Below are 17,379 nucleotides of genomic sequence, written 5' to 3' on the forward strand. Positions count from 1 at the left end.
CATTCGTAAGTCTCAAAGAATGACAAAGCATTCCTTTGCTATCAGAGAGAAGCTTATTGTGCTCCTCAGTTACTAGATAAAGTCCTCCCCCCAATGCTTTGACTCTCGTCCTCGTTTTAAAGCAACCCCTACCCCCCTCAACCCAAAAAACATAAACCCCCCCTCGACCCCTATGGCTGTTGTCGCAGCTCTGATATCTTTCCCTACAAGATTAGCTAAGCCTACCTCTTTATTTTAGCTTTAAATATATCTCTCTTCCTTTCGACTGATTCAGCTCGCATATTGTAATAAGCTACACTCCGCCTCTCCTCCTGTTTATCTGTATATGTAATAACTCTGGCTTCTCATGCTCAAATACTTATAAAATATAAATAACGCAAATTGCTGTATCACCGTAGAATTGGTATACTTACAGTTTTAATTCAGAAGGAACCAAAACCTATCTCAAATATCACAGCTATTACATGTGTCCTTATTGTAATCATCATTACTTCATATTCTTCCACCTGGCCCAGTTTAGGTCAATATCTGGAGTGCCATGCAGAGCATGGCATCCGCGTTATCTTGTTCCCGGTTTGTCATTTAGCAATTTGACGCTAGTTAGAGACTCTGGGTGAGTGTCTTCCCATTTCAAACCCCTCCTTTATCACTATTTTCTATGCTTCTCTCCAACTAAGACCAAGCCATTTCAAAGGATTTCGTCAATGGACATACCTTGTATACATAGTGAAACAAGAAAAAGAATTCCCCCTTCGTTATGACACAGGTAGGGGCCATTGGAGCCGTTGGTGAGGCCTGTCCTGACAGGATCTCCACCACACTCAGGCCTGGCCAGTCACACCCAAGGCCTCCAGGCCCCTTCTGAATTTCCTGCATGCCTCTTGAATGCTCAGGTCTGGTTCTGTTCTTACTGTATTTGTTTTTTCTTTTTTTTTAAAACCAGTTGTATTACCTTTCCCTAAAAGAATTTCTCTACAAATACAGTAAATCCTTCGACTAGAGCAAATGTTCCCCTGTAGTATGAACGAAATCCTGTCTTCTGCTTCAATGTATCCAGATACACTAGTCCTTCTAACTAAAGTGAGAGCCTCCCTCTGCGTACGTAGAGTGGCGGCTGCCTACGAAGCAACAGCGACTCATCTCTCTTTGGCGCCTCTCCAGTTTGATGGGCACCTTTTTACTCCACCCACCAGAAATATCTCATTTTTTCCACTGCACTCTACAAACACTGAGTATACTCCACCTGTATCCGAATAGTTGGATAGATGTTTTTTCTGAAGTCTGCTTCTTTTGGTCCAATTATCTGCTCACTTAGAATTTTCACTTATATCGAGTCCTATTTTATGCTCAAAATATATTATTTACTAGGTATATGAAGCACCAACTTAACATAGATAAAACTTATTGCTGGTCCTCTTGCTTTATGGAACTTTTATCCTTGAAGGAAATAAATAAAAAGTCAATAAAACAGCTGCAAACTGGCGATCAACCATGCGTCCATCTGTAAGTCCCACAAAGGACCACATAGAGACATAGTGCACTTCAAAACCTGAGAGGAGGGAGCTAAGCTAGAAAAGGCAACTGGACCCCGCTAGCCGAGAGACTTATGTACCAGAGCTATCAAACTTTTAGGAATCGCTATTATAGCAAAATTCCTAATCTTGCTTCTGTGAACAGCTACGATAAAAAGGAATTATCTAATCAACATATTAGTGAACTGAACCGTACTGCCTCGAGACTCTAGCAACACCCTAGAAAAAAAGACAGAAACAGACACTCACTCAAAGTGGTAACCAAATAGTAAAAGGTCCCAAACAACCCAGCCTCAAGTCGTCTGTCTACAAAGTCCCACCTTGCACAGGTTCCCACTTCGACGGATTCCGCTACGGTAGGTCATCTATACTCTTTAGCTGTCCTATACTAGGGCCTGCAGGGGCCTTGGCAGAGATTGTTTAGCCACATGCGCTCAAAGTTAATGACTATAGCACATTGGTATTAACTTTTTCGAAATCGGCGACAATGCTGTGTAAAGCCCACAGGGCGCAATAGTTAATCAGCCTATGCCTATGACTACGTCCCTATACTGCGCGGAACGGCGTCAAGGCCTAGCTTGTGAGTTCGCTACCCTTCCACCTAACACAAATTTCTTACCCCTGGAACAGAGAGAGATTTCCATATAGACACGGTGAGCCTTGTTGGTAGTGATGTCACGCTAATGCATGAGCTCAAAAAGTCCACTCCCTGCCATTATCAAGCAGTACGGACCTGAGCTCAGTCCCCAGATCTTTGTCGAAAAATGCCTATGGTCCAGCCGTTCGTGCCACACTTTTAATCACGAACGGTCATAATGTGGATGCGCACAGTTGAAGGTATTTCCTCCGGGGCACAGTCGGTGCCACTGTCCAAGAGCCACACTAATTAGTGTCATTGCTTCGGACAGTTATCTATGACCTGTCTTCACAAGCAGAGTGAGTGTTTTACTTAGAAGAAGAGCTGCAGCTGTATTTTCACTTCTCGACAACACAATATACATACCGAACAACATCAAGCCTAGACTTAAATACTACTCAATATCATCAAATAACCAAGAATCACAACACTACTAACCAACACAACACACACACATCATTTTAAAAAAAAGAGTGGATTATATACCATGAAACACTCATTACATTTCAATTCATTCACAGCTTTAAACATAAAAAGATTGTTTAAAAGATTAGAAAATATATATTTTGAATAAAATTCATTCACCTTGATCTTTATAATTTCCAATCTCATCATAAACTAAAGAAGATCACATAAAATGTTAGTATACGCACGACCCTGCACAGATCTGATCTTTTTTTTGGTTTATCTACCAGGTATCTATGTCGACAGAGAGGAAGGAGTTCTGCCTGCTCCCAGTCAGTCTCACGGGAAGCCTTCTTGATTTCCGCCTCAAAAGTGCTCTTTTCCTGAGCCGACGCCCAAGGATGTAAAGCAAACAAAAGCCATAACCCTTGCCCGACTACCAAATTCAGGGCCGCCCTCTTTAATGAGTCGTGCACAACGTGATTGGTGTTGGCCTCTCCCTTTCTGTGTGCAGTTACATGCTATTGAGTCTCAGCACTTTAAGATAGCCCACCATCCGAGTTTCATCATAATCTAACCTTTCTTTCCCGCTGGGTTCCACTGTTCAGGCCCAATCATCCCTCTCGTGCGTATTCAGATGAATTGTTGTTTTTTATACTACTTATCAATCACACACTAACACCCCACCAATACATGTACAACAACGACACTTATCTATTCCCCTACACACGCACGACCCTCTATTGAGACGGCCTGCAAAAGAGCTAAGCACACCCTCACAAAGGACACACATCATTACAAACACAACATACTTCTCTTAATTCTCCCCTTTTTTAAAAATCACTTGGAGAGATAAATCGCTCCAAACGGTCTAAGTTATCAGGAGCATTCCTTGCTACTTTGCAAGGAACCCGCTGGTCCCAACCCAGCACTACAGGAGAGTGGGTGATGCGACCTACCTATGGGACTTTCCTCTTCAGCATTAGTTGCAGAAGTCAGGCTTGCCGGCAATCTAGCCGGAGCAAGTGATCAGCTCCAATCCTTGCTCTATTCTTCCCCAAACCCTTCCTCTCGCCGAGCGACGTTCCTTGGAAAGGTCACCTCCTCCATGCCCCACAGCCTGGCCACCCAGCTCTGTCTCGCACGAGCTAGCATGGCGAATAGGTAGAACTTATTGAGGCAAAATAGCCTATGAGCAACTATCACTCTCCATCCCCCATCTAGAGCACAACCCAGAGCCTTACCCCCTCCCAAACACACAACACACCACACACACCACCACACACACACACACCCACCCACACCACTGTTGCCTATACCCCGTCCTCATTACCTACTCACCCATCTCACCACCTCCCAGACTGCATCATAAACGTATACCACATAGAATTGAATCTTAATTCCCATTGGTAATTCAAGGTTTCACACCCTGGAAGACTTATACCAGCAGAATCATCCCTTTCTGCCTTGGCAGGAGGAAAGAGACACGACACACACAGATCCTCATTTCTCTTTTACCATATCGCACACACAGGGCCGCTGCTTTTTCCATCTACACTAGATATCTGGGTCCAGCTCTCGTACATGACACGCTATCAGCCCTCGAAGGTATCCAAAGAGCAAAAAAACTATTTTATCTTTCACCCAACACAAAACATATATTGTATAATTACAAACAAAAGTTTCAAATGCTCCAGTAAGTCTCAGGAGCTAGGCGAGCGGCAGCGATGGGGCGTGTGATTAGGATGAAACCCGCAGCCTCTGGAAAGGTGGTTGAATTACAGCGTGTTTTGGGTTCGTAAGGCTAAAGCGCTGTCCTACCTAGAAGCGGTTTCAGAGGCGGCTAACTCACGATGTAACAGAGAAGCCTCCCATAAAGTCTGAGGGATCACCACCATTGGCCCAGCCACCTGCAGGCATGCCTGCTGATTTTCTTTTCTGTTATATAGTGCGTTTCTCCGAGTTCTATCCCGTGCTCTAGCAGAGGAAGCCAATAAGCGATCTTCATCAGCGTCTGCAGAGTTCAAAGAGAAGAACTAGTTTCTCTTTTCTTGACAAATTAAACGTTGCAGTGAGAGGCACATGTTGTCTTTATGGGACCCCATGCCACGCGCCTTTAATGCACCACAACTTGCAGATATTTTAAGGACAGTTGTAAGACACCAGCTTCCTCAGATCATCTCCCTCCCATCCTACCCCTTCTGAACCCTCCTCTCACCCTCAGCGCACAGTGCGAAGAGGAGTTGCGGGATGCGTTGCTGCTGGAAGAAACGAAACCTAGGCATTGAAATTAGAACCAATCACCACGGAAAGAATGTAACGGAGTGACTTTGCCAACATTCCTTACTATGTAGAAAACGTTACAAGACACAGCAAACATCACTGTACCCTACACCAATCCAGATGCCTTGGAAAAAGAAAGTCTAACTAGTTGGTACATATTCACAAACCCCGTAGAGCCAGGCTTCAATGCGTGCATTCATCTTTTAAAAAGCTTAAAATCATTTGCGAGCTCAAGATCACCACCTCCCCACACTGAAGAAGCTTTATCGAGAGAGAAAGACTGATACATCCCATTTTTTCACGCATAATAGAGAAATCCCAAGAGAGCCTCGCTAGAAAGTAAATAAGGTTGAATTTCAAATTTCCACATCTATGTCGATTCTAGCATAACATTACACTCCCTTATAAGCTAAAAACGTGCAGCACGAAAACATATTTGAGCCAAACATCAGCAGCTCGACTAATGTCAGAGTTACCTAGCCAGGTTAGAGTGAGCTGCCTGGTCATTAAGAATTAGAAAAACCCTATCCCCAGGACCCAATAACTGACCCTGTCCAGATGAGGCAGCGAGACTCCAGCCCTGGCGCATTTCGCCTCAGTCTCGGGATCCTTTATTTGATTGAAACAAATTATACAGGCTTCTCTTCCTAAACTAGGCCTTTGCAGGGTCCTGGATAGCAGATGAATAATCGAGATGTTCCTTCAATTCTAAAAAGAGCAGCCCAGCTCTGAGTAAATATAATGATTAATAACAATTGCTTTTTTCTATAAATTTAGTCTGTCCACCATCCAGCGGATAGGGACCACATGTTTTCATAAGTTTCAGCTAGCAAAGGAACATGCAGCAAATAAATTGCCTTGACTTAAAGAGATTCCGTAGACTTTGTTCAAGAGAAACCTAACGTTTCCAAAACGAAAACCGTGCTTTTTCTAAGACCCTTCTTTTACTCTGCTCCAAGAGAAGCTAATTGGGACCCTCCAGAAAAATTTCTACTTGTTGTCTGCGAGCGTCCATATATGGAGTGACACATTTCTTCAAGAAAACCACCAGACTACGATAACAATTCATATAGCCGACCAAAGCTTCTAATTCCCTCTGTTGTAAGATCAAGAAAACACCGAATGCCCCAGAGGCCTGTCCGGGTTTCAAGCAAGGATAGATGCAGGCTGGCCACATGCTCCACAGCGCAGAAACAGCAGCACAGGATGGCGCTACCCGTTTGTACCTACATGCCTCACATAACACCACAAAACATAAAATCGTTCTCACCCCCAGGTTCCTATTTGATTACTTAAATGTATAGGTGAGGCCCAGACTAATGATGAGTACCAATTGAACTACTCTTTTTGAGCCATGACAAGAAAGACCATACCGACACAACGCCTTGCATTAGGAAAGCCTGGGCGAGTACCTGACGCCTCATGAATCCTCCAACTCTTAGCTGCATGCCGAATCTGGATAGCTGTAAACACTCTAAAGCTCCAAAGTCGCATCTAGCGGAATCAACCACGGTCGAGTGCAGCGACAACTAACTGTATTCCCTTCCCACAGACCGTCTCCTTGCTGTCTCTGCTGTTATGTTTTTTGTTACATGCTAAGGAGCTATGGATCTACTTAGTTATATTGCATGACCTATACTCATGAATCCGTGCTTAATAAACTCATCTTTGCCCATAAAAAAATGTTCAATTCTTTTTCTCCCCCCACACCATCGATGATTCATCACAAGTTAGTCGAACAGTTTCAGTAATATCAGATAACATTTACACTGGGCCGTACCCCGTCCGAACTACCCTTGGCTCTGCTTCTGCGCTACCAGTTGCCGTGATTAGAGAACGGTCGCGGGGTTACACCTATGTCGTTTCATCGCATGGCAGTTGAACTCAATCATGGTAAATTCTTGTTGCAACCTTTCTGCCAGCAACTGTACATTTATTGCCCCAGTCCCCGATGGTATATTTAGTAATCCCTTTGTGGCTGGTCCCTATATGCGTTACTTCTCATCAGACATCCAACAATACTTCAGTGAATGGGTTATCTCAGCTCTCTCCCCTTCCCCAAGACATTCATACCCTCAATTCCGCCCCCCTCGAGTCCTTAGGGCTGATCTATTAGAATTCTTTTCTGCAGCGCTAAACTAGCAGAAGAAAGAAGGATAAAGCCACTGGTTTCCTTAGAGCGTATAGAAGGCTATGGGTAACTTGAATGCAAACGACGCAATTACAGCAACTTCATAGACACCGAATTTTTTTCTCCAAAACCTTTTACACCATCCACAGGCACATCATAAAATCAGGATTTATGATCAGACAAATCGCAGAAACAACACAGGAAACATAATAGCACAGAGACAGTATCAAACAGCGTGGGACCAAGAGGACACACTGATGCATGAGAAAAAAAAAACAAAACAAAAAGTTCTAACCTTGAAAAACGTCACCCTGTATGTCTTTGACACACTGCCCTACCTCTACAGTCCACTCAACTCTTTCTCCGAAGTAATGCTATACACATGAAGCCTCGAAACCTTCAATTTGCAGGATATACGGAATGATTCATGTTGACCGACAGTTTTCCCAGTTTACTGGGTACTTGGACTACTATTCATACTATGTTACCACTCTTATGCTGGCGTCCTCATATGACTTTGACGACTACCCCCTTACAGAAGCTTCGTTACGGCCTACTGGCACCCTGCGGCGAAATTCCTCCGCTATCCTTGCTCCCCAACAATTGCGGAAAAAGATACATTATAGCCTCAGATGCTCAATCCAGAGTAGAGCACACCTAGAGCAGGAGCTCCAAATCAATCCCTCTCATATTTCTGTCTCCATCGGCCACCGGACAACACATTGAGCAACCATCATTATAATTTTCCAGAAAGATTTTGAAAATTTTTCTACATCCCAAAAGCGAAATTGTATTCTTAAAAAATCCTAAGATATGTAAGTGAGAAACCGTAGGGCGTCATCATCCACACTATTGAAAACCATAATGATGTATATAGCAAGTACTTTTCTAAGAGCGAACATGCCAATAATCCACCAGAAATTAATGTGCACTTAGCAGTAGAAACTGGATGATAGCAAATACCATTTTTTTTTTCTACAAGGTGAGTGAGGGTATGACTAATTGATTGGGATTTGCCCCTGAGTCCTAAGTATACATCCCTTGGTTATCCATCCGAGAGGATTCGGGTTTTGAGATCCACTTTATCGACATTCAACTCACTTCCCTTCACTTCTAAGTAACCCCACGAGTCATTGTGATCCAGCTCCCGCTAACATGCCTTCATAACGCCGGTCGAGGAGTCCTCAGTATTACAGTGAGATTACCTTTGTAACCCAGGGAGCTACTGTGATTAGAAGGCTACCTTCCTCTAGGATTCCTATGTAGAACATGAACTGCCAGGTGTAGTTCCTAGCCAACCATATCAGATTCCACGAATCTCCATCTTTCAGTAGCTCCTAAAGCATAAAATATCTCTCCCGTCCAATTGCAGAAACACATCCTCTGAGCTCGTTCAGCATCCACCTCCATTGACCCTCATTAGATCTTGCAGGTCATATCACTTTAGACAATTTCAAAGATCACGAACTTTACCCCGGTATCTCAGTAATTATCTGCTGACATCCCAACTGCGAAGAAGGTATGAGTGAAGCAGTTTAGTATTCTACTCAACCAGGAGAGAGGTAATTAACGAAGAAACACCCTTCGCATGCTGATCTATAACCAGCCCATAATCAATACAGTGACAGAAATCCGACTTCCGATTCCAGACTCTATTCCAAGTCCTACCACCCGAGAAGCTTAGGTATCTACATTACTCAGCCCAATTACACGTCCCTAATAGCTGGCAACCCGATTCGCAGCACTGTACATTGGGCACACAGGCCAGGGCGAAAAGCCGGTTTCCAAAGCACCGGCATTCTGTCCATATCGTCGCAAAAGCTTGAAAGTCTACCTAGTGAGAGACCTCTTCACTCCATCTGCCTGGCCGCTTCCCTCACCTCACAGGTCTTATAAACAGCGCCCGAAGATGCGCCTCGCTACCGGCCAAGGAGCAACTCTACCTGGGACAATGTCAGCGGGGACTAGCTCCGATGCCAACCCAAGAAGGGGACGAATTTCGGTCCCGGCGCAGCCCTGTGGGGAGGGAGGCGGTGCGTCATTGGGAGGTAACACGGGGGTGGCGCGCCTGCATCCAAAGGACCACGGCGCAGAAGTTGGCGCCCTTAGACGGACTATGTCAGGTCCTGCTCGAACGCACCGTGGCATTCCAGCCTGGACCGAACTCCCATTCCTCACATCTTCGCTACACAGCGTGAGACGTCCAGAGCATGTCCGCTTCACATATTAATCCCCAGGAAGTGCGGCCGCCGATAGTCCACTTAGCCCCCTACAAACTGGGACGGGCTTCCCAACAGATTCGAGTAATGTAACCATGGGCAACAATCGAAGAACCAACCCATGACTCCCAGCCATCCCCCAAGAGCATTATGGGTGGCTGCACGAGCAGTAATCCCAGTCCAGCAGATCTCATCTTTAATGCTCAGCTGCTGCTTAGTAGCACATGACTTAATCTGTTCATCTTCCCGCGTGTTCTGCAAACTCTGGAAACAGGGCTGCGTTACCCAGCTGGCCCGGCTCTCACGACCCCTCTTCAACACCTCAATATTCCACAATAGCGTATAATCACCAAATATTAATGGAGTATGCGCGTTGCACGATGTTTGCTGGTTTTTCTCCAGTCCTCCTATATTTATACATGAACATATCTTCCAGTTAGGCTTCTCCTTATGTGCAAGATGGTCTCAGACCTTCATCCTCTGAAGTTCCACCAAAATGAAAGAAATTCTAGATAAGTAAGTGACAACTACAACCTAACTCCCATCTGGATAAACATTATTTAAGCATTCCAGTGCAATGACAATACTGATGAGACCGTGTAACCTTTACAGCCATGCAACAGCACCCACACATCATCTACCCCGACACCACAACACTATGAATCTACTCATAACTGAACAGAGAATCATGACTAGGCAGAAGCTCAATTAGTCTTCCTTCTTCCTAATCTACTACCTCTATCTGTTCTTCCCCTCTCATTCACTTCCAATACTTTCCAACTTCCTCGTCTTCTTTCCCTTTTGAATATGAATAAAACTTATCTATAGTTATTTAGCCCATGTAGCGAATTGCACCCGAGACCCCCTCTCTAGCGCTCACACCCTAGACAGATTATTTTGATCTTCCCCGTAAATCTATAGAGATCCTCTTTGCCTCCTGCCGAGTGGTCGTCAACAATCATCCATCATCATTGTACATACCTTTCTCCACGCTTATCAGCAGACACAAGACCCTAAATTAATAACTAAATTGCCATGGAGACTCTATCCTCTATATCTATCTAATCTCCTTCCGTTCTCGATGTAAGATGATCTCAACACCGATATACCCAGCTGAAGACACCCACTGCTCGCTAGTTATGGCGACTCAAGTTCCAAGCGTGCCCCAGTAAAAACTCACGAAAATATCTTCCCAACAATGCATTTTCAAACTACTATCTAGCGGAACACAACACACACAAACACAATTGTTGCACACACCACACACACCACACACACCAGCTACCCTGCTTCATCTATCTTCTTATCTGTGCAGGAGCTAACACTGCTGACACCCAGCTTGAGATGATAAAGTTGATTGGACCCAGCTTTTTTGTCATTTTTATGAATATGCTCTTGAGACAGTGTTTCAGGTAGTACGTCATGACGCTCTGATACCTGAACTCAACTATGGTCTTATAGACCCTAGTGCAGACTATGACACCAACATACCCAGTAGTTCCGCCTTAGACACTGTTGGCCCTCTCTAGCATTGAGCATCCCTAGTATTGACCAGTGCGACAAATCATGTGACATTTTCCAAGCCAGCCCACACAATCCCCGGCAATTCCACAGCCTAAAAAAAATAACCTAACAACACTCCACGATTTTTCTTGCTGTGTCCCTGAGATATGCTCAATTACATTAACTGCGCGCAATCGCCGTCACATACTTTACACACTGAGCTCACATCTCAGACCGTCTTCCAGCAATTCGTTATATCTCTATACACCGAGCCGCCAAAAAGCTCCCTAGTTCCCCAAGTTACTCTATCACGCAACACAGGAAGCATCTTATCCTCTCGCAATCCAATGATAGACCCCTACTACAAATAAATTCCAAGTACAAAATGCTACTGGGACACCAGGCGCTCACTCCCATATAGCTCGAGACATTACAATTCTCTATGTTGTTGCTTCACTTTGACTTGAAGAAACCTTCACTGGACTCCGAAAAACCCCCTATCGAACTAATACACATAAGAGCGCCAGCTGTGAACCTCCAAAGGTAATGAGAGCGTGCTAGCCTGTGACAAGCCAAGTGTGGTCGGAGTGCACCACCCACACTCAACTCATACATTCCACCGATTTAAGCATCTAGATTTCTTTAAGCATGAGTTGGAGAATAGCATAGAGGAGTATTCAGTGAGCCAAAACCAGTCCAATCAACCTAAACACAAGCAGCGTACCCCATCTGAATCAACCCCTTATACAAATTACTTTGTGCATAACTAGGATGCTTATATTCTTAATCCGACAAACTTTTAATCTTTGGCTATAAATGAGAGGTGAGTTGAATAACACTAATCTCCTTTCACCGCACTTCCACAGTATTCTGTTTAGAATTTCCAGTCGAGTTGAGTATAAAATGTGTACAACACATAACTCAATCAGTAAGATGAAGGTATCCCAAAGTCTAAGAAATCCCTATTAAAATGAGAGCAAACTAAAATATCAAAACACTAAACAGACACTTTTATAGGAGACGCTAGCTGTTTGTAAAGAATTTTTTTTTATAATTAAGAAAGAACTGGTAGAATGTTTCATTATTTTGCCGACAATGACCACCCGGAAAGAAGAGGTCAATTTCGATGCACAAGAATCATAAATCAACTATAATTACAAGATTCTGTCCCTCTGACAAATTATTATGGAAATGAAATTAACTTTACTCTGCGTCACCATAACTTAAACCCCTGTCTTGGGAATTCTTTCTATAAAAATTTCTCATTGTCGCATGCGATATTCTGACACATTTCTAGCAACCTATCTGAACTGAAAATAAGCCACTTAAAGGAGTCTTCTATCATGACATGACATACATATAGTAAGTTTGATCTATCTATGAAGCTCTGAAAATAAATTAAAAAGAGATAGTATCGAAACAATTAGCAACAGCATTCTAACCGATCCTAATCATGACACTTTACTTTATTGAACTCAATAAAGTCAAAAGAAAAGATTCCTCTGCAGCTCATATTTCAGTCTATAAAAAAGGACGCCCCCTTCACATTACTACGCATGCCTATCATTTATGACGAGTGTCAATAGACAAAGTTGAATTATTATCATGGAAATAATGGCAAAAGCAACCAGCACTTCCAGCTTACTTATTCAAGATCTTCCCCTTATCAATTTCACAGCAACCAAAATAACTCTTTAACACTTCTCTGTAATAAGATGTCTTAAAACAGTTCCATTCGCTCTCATTAGATCAGTAAAATGCTAATGACTCTTTTCGGTCCCACATGCAAAGACATTGTCGGTCCAGATACTTAAATCATAACCCAACCTCCTTAAGGGCAGTTCATTTTATATATGCATAGAAATACAAACTCACATGCGTAAGAACCTATTAAACTACCATTACAATGCAAGAGCGATACATATTATTATATTTTTCTTTAACTAAAAAAGTTTTATTACACCTTAACCCGTTTAATTACAGTTTCTCAGTGTTTTTTTATATATCATGCGCAACTCTCCCCCATACCTTATGTGGAATAAAAAGCGTGAAAAGAATACCATATCTGTAAAGAACTCGACAGGCTATCTCATTTTGAGAATGAGTTATAAGTCTCCTTAAGATTAGGTTTCAGGCTTTGGATTTTATTGTAAACCAGAACTGGAAGCCAATGTCTGTATTGATAACAGACAGACACAGATAGAAATACACAAAAGATTGCAAAAAAGAAGTATGCATTGTTCATTTTAATCTTTAACATCCCCTTTATCCATCTTTAATTAATGTATCATTTTTAATACATTTGCATGACATAAAAGAAACACATACATGACCCAGAATCAACTCTGAACACTGAACAAACTGTAAAGGAAATGGACCCAGATAATGCACCCTCCCCCGAGCGCTGGCTACTGTATCACTGCGCAGAGTACCGCGGTATGCAGGGAATGTACGACGTGTCACATCCTTTCGCTGCACGTGATGTGATCATTAGAATTCAGGACCCCAAAGGCCTTTAAGAAGCAGAGATATCATCATGGCTCAGCTGTGGTTATTGCTGAAAATCACCAGCTGAGACCAAAGCTGTTTGCTAGCCAAGAGCTGGTGAGCAGGCAAGTGGCTTTTCTAGACTCCCATCTCATGACCCAGATAACAGCTCTGGACAGTGAAGTTATGACCTACTCTGTCATATGACTGTTGGCTCCAAAGCTTCCTACAGAGTTTGCACCTGGGAAACCGGCCTTGGAGCCCACGTTCTAGGGACCTGCTCGCCAGCAATACCACCCTGAAAAGTTAGGCTGAGCCCAAAAGAAATCAATTCTACCCACAGTGGTGGATTAGGGTTAAGTGGGGTCATGGGTCAACTGAGGATTATTAAAACAGGAAAGACTGACCCCTCTCAGGAAAAGGGGAGTGGTCCCTGTCTGGGTAGACAAGACTGTCTCTCATGGGTGAGTCTGGCAGCAGGTGTCTGGAGTCCTGGCTCCTGAGCCCGAATCCCTGTGGGCTCCCAGGAAGGGCAGAAGTGTCCCTCTGCCTGAGGTTGGCTGGAAATTGTGCCAGTGTCCCCCCAGCCTGCTCTGTAATTAGAGACATAGGTACCATTTAAGTGATTGGGGAAGATTATATAGTTTTAGATAAGTAGGATTAAAGTGCCCAGTCTCTCCTTATTCTTATCCAGGTGAACACCCCAGGAAACCATTGAAAATAATCCTGGGGAGGCTTTCTGGTTCCGGTACCTCCTGTGGAGGCTGAGAAGCAAGATCTCCCAAGAGAACTCCTGGGGGCGAAGTGGGGACGGGGAGTGAGGAGAGAAGGGTGAGCGGGACCTGGAACAAAGGAAAAGCCTCGTTCCCAGAAGTAAACGGAATGGCAGAGTCCGGCAGAGATAAGGATGCCCAGCCATTCATGTACATCCTCTAAGTGTCACTGAGGGCCTACTGCTAACACCCACTGGTCTAGGTACCTGAGACCCGTGGGGAGGTGGAGTCTTAAAAGACATTGCAAAGAACTGTGAAGAAATAAAATGGTTCTTCAGGACTGTGTGGGTAAGGAGGTTCTCTCTGAGCAGTGTAAACTGTGAGCTGAATCATGAGTTTAGGTCATTCAGGGGCAAAATGGAGGAGAAAATATTCCAGGCAGTGGGAGAGCAGGGTGCAGCCGAGAAAGAAAGCTTGATGAGATGGGGCAGGCGGTGGTACAGGATTGATGAATGTGGAGCTTTGCGATGGACACAGACCTCTTCTGCTCATGACGCTGACGGTGAGGCTCTGGTCTGTGAGAACACCAGTAAGGATTACGACGGTTCTGATAGCAGCCCTTTTCTCCGAGACTCCAATTCAGAGTGGTCAGAAACACATCTCCTTATCCTGGGGGGACCCCAGGGCCTGTGAGTGCTAGGTAAGATCTTTATCGCTGAGCTCAGCCCCCCCTCCCCCCCAGCAAACGGCCTGGTGACACACATGGCTGCTGTCCTGTAGCAGTGGCTGCTCCAGCTGGGAAGCAAAAGCCTCCTGCATTAATGACATCTCTACACAGTTGGTGACAGTGACGCACAGGAGGGAAAGGGCAAAGATAAGCCTCCTGTCTGTCCCAGACACTGAAGGTCAGGTGGAGAGTGAGGCTCTTGCCAGACTGCAGTGCGTGCGTGCGTGCGTGCGTGCGTGCGTGCGTGCGTGCGTGCCTGCTGCCATACAGATACTCACATCCTTTACTGAGCCTCAGGTTCTACATGTGTAAGATGGGGACAAGGCACGGATGCCTCCTAGGGTCTCTCTAGGGTCTTCCAAGTGGGGAGCTGGGAACCCAGACCGCTAAGCCAAATCTAGTCACAGGCGGCTAGGTACTCTGGCTTTCTAGACTTCTACCAGGAGCTACCTGGAGGGTGGAAAGCGGGTGTTTACTCGAGGCTGGCAGGCCTTGGGTGGTGGTGAGAAGGTCACCCAAAGTAAACCTGCCTTGTTTGCCTGGATCGTAAAGGAAAAACGTTTTGGCACACTTAAGCAGGAACTTCTGGGGAATGAAAACATATTCATCCTGGAGATTAGGCTGACTTCCGGGGTGCAGATGGGGGCCCTTTGTTCCCTGTGGTTCCCTAGAATGGATTGCCTGGGTGTTCTTCCTCTGTCCCCTATTGGGGCTTGAATTGAAGCTTTGGAGTGGCACTCTGCCAGGAGGGGCCAGGAAGGGAGGGTGGCTTCCAGCCCTGGCTGTCTGTCCTAGCGTCCTCTTTCCATCCTTCAGCCTGTGTCCTGCCCTCTCTCCATTCTGACGGACACACTCCCCTGACATTTACTGAGGCCTTGCTCTGTGCCGGGCATTAAGTATATTAGCTGTGTTATTTGGTTTAACTCTTGAGACAACCTTGTATGACAAGTTCTGGGGTTTTCTGATTCTGACTTACCTGTTTCTTTGCACACGTCAACACCTCTGAAGCCAAGGGTGTCTTGTAACTGACGACTTCACAGCTGGGTGGGTGGAAAATTGCCCTGCTCAGGTACTAAAGATAATGGCTTTTTGTAATACTGATGCCACCTTCGATTCAGGGAAACAAGATATTGTCACCATGTCTAGTGTGCAGGCCCCGGGGAGTTTATTTTCCTCCTTTTATAGGTAACTGGGGCCTAGGGCCATGGCTGGCTTGCCCAGCCTCAGGAGGCAGAGCTAGGACAGTTAGCCTGTGGCCCTTCCCACTCATCCCAGAAGATCTGCCTTTGCTTACTGGGGAAAGGCGTAAGTTCAGAGGAGAGCCTTCTAGAATCTTGGGCAGCCAGTGAGTCACAGGTTACTGTGCTATGGTGAATGGCCTTAAAGACTGATCTTTTAAAGTCTCTGAGGACTGGAGTTCTAAGGACTAAGAAAACCTTTCCTGGTAACTGGTTTCACTTTTTTTCTGCTCTACTGTCCCAACTTGGATTGGAGGCAAGCCGGCCGCTTGGCTCTGTCTGCCTGCTGCCCGGGGAAAGGCTCCACCCGCTTCCTCTTTGGTCTCCAGCTCTGAATTCTCCCTCCTCTGCACTGAGTGGAATCACCTGCACCAACTCTCTTTCTAGATGCTTGCATAGCCCAGACCATTTGGCTCCATCTTTCAAAGACATCCACTCGGACCTCCTGGTTCTTCCAGCCGCCTTACTCTCTGAGAAAGTCTAAATTGTGGAGAGAAAAATCAACAGAGCCGGTTATTTCCTCCTGTCCAGTAAGGGACACTCCCCTGAAATCCTGCCCCACCTAGGGCTTGCAGAACAGTAACTGTGGGCCCAAGAGGAAGGGCAAAAGTATGGAAAGTTGGAGGCCTACCTCTGCCTGTGATCTCTAGCACTGATCAGGCCTCAGTTTCCCCAACCTATAGTGAGACTGAAGTGGTTTGTTACCAAGAAACTGAGAGGCAATCTCAGGCTCTTAGTCAAAGGTCTCCCTAAAATCTGTCCAGAATCTGCTCAGCAGGGACTGTGAGCAAGGGAGGTGAAGCGAGCTCTTGCCGTAATCTTCCTGCAAAATGAATGTTTAACGCAGGATGATCCTGGTTTCCTCCGAGAGGGAGGCAATGTGGACTTAGCTCCGTCTCTTCAGAATACAAATATGACCCTGTGTGCAAGGGGTCCTATTGTGCTGTGATTAGCTGGAAGCTGAGCATGCAGCCTATGGTGCGCTGCCACGTGCCATGAAAGATAGACGTGGTCGGAAAGGTGTGGCCCTAAAGCTAAGCAAGGGGCTTTTGCTGTTTTCACTCGTATGCGCGCGCGTGTGCGTGCATGCGTGTGTGTGTGTGTGTGTGTGTGTGTGTGTGTGTGTGTGTGTGTGTGTGAGTGTGTGTGCACATACCTATGAAGGAGAAAGCACCGGCTCTCACCTCTGTATGCATGCTTCTGCCAGCGCGAGCGGGTGCAGATCTGGTTTCCATCTTCTCCCAACATGCAGCAGGGCTGGAGGAGACTGAGTGGAATATTAATTGTGCTTTTGCACGTGGCTGGGCTCCATGAATGTGGTGGTCGGAGGGAGCAGCCTGGAGCTATGTGGGGAATGAGAGGAAGCCACAGCTTCAGAGATCCCGGGATTTATGTCTGTGGTGAGGTGGAGGCTGAGCCCAGGTGGCTGGTGGGTGGGTGGGGGTTTCTTGAGCCCTAAGATCAGGGGACAGCCAAGTTTAGAGGGATTCCCACATAAAATCAC

This window comes from Peromyscus leucopus, chromosome 4 (genome assembly GCF_004664715.2).
Source record: "Peromyscus leucopus breed LL Stock chromosome 4, UCI_PerLeu_2.1, whole genome shotgun sequence".
Taxonomy (NCBI): Eukaryota; Metazoa; Chordata; class Mammalia; order Rodentia; family Cricetidae; genus Peromyscus; species Peromyscus leucopus.